Source organism: Trichechus manatus, unplaced genomic scaffold (assembly GCF_000243295.1).
Source record: "Trichechus manatus latirostris isolate Lorelei unplaced genomic scaffold, TriManLat1.0 scaffold00261, whole genome shotgun sequence".
Lineage (NCBI taxonomy): Eukaryota > Metazoa > Chordata > Mammalia > Sirenia > Trichechidae > Trichechus > Trichechus manatus.
In genome coordinates, this window is record NW_004444197.1 from 739,042 (window position 1) to 742,389 (window position 3,348).

Below are 3,348 nucleotides of genomic sequence, written 5' to 3' on the forward strand. Positions count from 1 at the left end.
AGCCTTCTCCCAAACCTCCCTTCCCCATCCTGCCCAGGGTGGGGCTGCATCAGAGACTCCCTGCCCCTTTGGTTTCTGAGTTGGTTGGGCCCATGGGAGGTACCAGCCGGAGATCCAAAAGTGGGAGGACAATATACAGGGGTGGTAACCCCTGGGACCTGGTGAGGCTGGACTGACAACACCAAGGGCAGTGGCAGCCCTCGTGGCCTCCTCCACAGCCACCCTCTTGGGTCCACTTCAAGCCTAGGGATAGTCATGGAGTGCCAGCTCCCAGGGATACTTCTATCCTTGGTTTCCCAGGCCCCTGTGCATACCTCTGGTAAGTAGTCCTTTCACTAAACCCTCCTCATTATACTATGTGAGGGGCTGGCTGTTTCCTCATGTCTCCCTCACTCCCACCCTCCACAGCCCTTCCTCTTCCTTTTCTTCAGTTCTTTCCCGCTTCTCTTTCATCTTTTCTTCCCAGGTTCCCTCCTCCTCTGTTGCCCCTTCCTGGACTCATTCCTGCTGGGAGGGGCTGGCTGGGCAGAGCTGTAGCCTCTGGCAATAAAAATTGAAGGGGGAAAAAAAAGACTAAGCCAAAAAAAAACAATGCTGGGTGACTTAGGGGACCCCAGGGCAGAAGTGCAACATGCAGGTCAAGAACCAGGAGGTGAGTGGTAACCTGGACAGTGTCCACACTCCATCCCTCATTTTTGCATCTCTCTGCACATCTGCTTCCTCCATCTTCCTCTGCTGACCATGTTTATGGCTTCCGGGGTGTGGGGCCAGATGTGCCCACCCCCAGCCCCCGAGTTCCCAAAATTCTCTTTGTTGCTACAGTCTGGAGTTAGACTAGTGTCCCTCAGGACAAATTCCACATCCCCAGGAGAGAGAACCTGATTGGCTCAGCTTGATAATGTCCACTCTTGTCTAACCAACTGTGGCCAGGGGGCCAGAGTCATGTACCAACATGGCTGCCTTGCCATGGCCCATCTGTTTCAGGAGCAGTTCTCAGCAAACATGGTACAGAGTTGGGACGCAGGCTGAGCAGATACTCACAAGGATGTCTGCGACAACTTGTAAAGTGCCTGAAAGCAGGGTGAGTGCTTGGTAAGTGAAGCACATATGGTTAAGGGAAATCTGTGGTTTTGGCTGAGAAGGAAGTGGGTGTAGTAATTACAAGGCCTGTCATCTGTCTGGCAGCGCTCCACTCCCATCCCCCAAAACACTGGTTCTCAAACTTTCCTGTGCATAAAATCATCTGAACACAGGACACAAAACATGCCACCCAAAAAGAGAAAAATGATTCAGACTGTATTTAAAATTAAGAACTTCTATTCATCAAAATATATTATTAACAATAGACAAGCCTATACACTGAACACCCGTGAGGAATGTGCTCCTCAGAAAGATCAACCATGTGAGGCCCAAAAACAAAGGTCAGAAGGCAGGAAGGGGCGGGAAAGACAGGTGACTGGAAATGGAGAACCCAGAGAGGAAGTGGGTAGAGTGCTGTCACATTGAGGGGAAGCAACTAATGTCACGAAACAAAATGTGTATAAAGTGTTGAATGGGAAACTAATTTACTCTGTAAACTTTCAGCCAAACCACAATAAAATATTAGAAAAGTATATATTATTAAGAGGAACGCCCCCACTACACGCCTAACCCTACTATAGAAATGGCAGCTGGTTCAACAGCTGTGTCAGGGCCTATTCAGGCATCCTTGGCTCTTCCAAGTGAGACTCAGGAGATCGTTGCTCTGCTTATTGGCGAAGGACACTTGTCTGCCTTGGTAAATCTGTACTTGCTAGAATCAAGGGGTGAACATGCTGTTTTGACCCTGTGTACAACTGTTCTATATGCTGTTTGTCCAGCTTTCAGAGATCTTTTCTCTGAAGGTCCAGCCTTACATTATTGGACCCAATGGACAAGCCATTCCCTGGCTATTGCCATCGTATGGCCCCCAATCAACTATCCCTAAAGTCCCTGATGATTTGCAGCATAGCCTCAGCTTATCCCATGTAACATTGTGCATTTTAATTGCGTTGTTCCAAAACTCATGGGACAAGTCATATTCAACCTGGAGAGAACAGATTCAATGAATTTAAGGCAGCAAGCAATACAGCTATTGCCCATGCACCGTATCCTGCCATTGACATGTCTGCTTATGTCATCAACGTACCTGCTCAGCCCTGGTGTCGTAAGGTTTTGCTTAGAATACTAGGCATCAACTTTGGAGTCCAGCATGGCAAATGATGGAGCAAGTTCATATGGTAGCACCAGAGTCACAGGTGATCACTCTCAATGCTATTGGTACATTAGGGAATTTGACTCAAGCTTGATCCTAATACCTGGAGTAATTGATGAGATACCCAAATTCAGGGAAGCATGGGAGAGACTCTGTCAAAAAACAGGGAAATGGTTTCCATAAGAATAAGTCAAAGCAGTCAGACACCCTGAAGCTCTGATGGTGGCTCCAATAGCCCTTTCCAAGCTGGCATTGGCAGCTCTGCCTCATGTGGCAAAAACAACACCAACTATGTGAAACTCTAGAGCAGGCAAGCCTGTTGCAAGAGGACTCCCTGGAAGCATACTCAGAGCGCCCTGAAGCGCAAACGTCCGTGAGCTGATGGTATTTTCTTCACTGCAGAACAACGAATGATGCTCACTCACCTCAATAGGCATCACCACTGAAATAATTGACCAGGTATCCCAAAGGACTTCTGTGAGAAGATGGACAGAAGCAGATTCTCTACGGAAGACGATTAGTGGGTTAAAAAAAAAAAAAAAAAAAAATATATATATATATATATATATAGGAGCTCCTGGGTGGCACAAATGCTTAAGCCCCAAGAGGTTGCTGGTTCAAACCTACCCAGAGGCACTTAGAAGAAAGGCCTGGTGATCTGCTTCTGAAAGGTCACAATCTTGAAAACCCCATGGAACACAGTTCTACTCTGACCATATGAGCTTGTCATGAGTTGGAATTGATGCAACGGCAACTGTTTTTTTTTAAATATATTATTAAGAGTAAAAAAGCAGGACATCAAGTTGACGAAGATAATTGCAAAGCACTGGAATCCAGAATAGAAAAAGAACTCCTATAAATCAATAAGGAAAAGACAGACAATCCAATAAAAAAAAAAATTGGCAGAAGATCTGAATAGGCACTTCACAAAAGAAGATGCCCCAATGGCCAATAAACATAAGAAAATGTACTCAACATCTTTAGTAATCAGGGAAATGCAAGTTGAAACATAAAATGATACCACTACACACCCACCAGAGTGGCTAAAATGAAGAGAGAGATGTACCAGGTGTTGGTGAGGATGTGGATCAACTGGAGCTCTCAGACCTGGTTGG

At 46.2% G+C, this 3,348-nt stretch overlaps 1 pseudogene; it reads left to right on the forward strand.

Annotated features, from left to right (window-relative positions):
• Positions 1-631: 631 nt before the first annotated feature.
• Positions 632-2,593, forward strand: LOC111819074 (uncharacterized; annotated as a pseudogene).
• Positions 2,594-3,348: the final 755 nt, after the last annotated feature.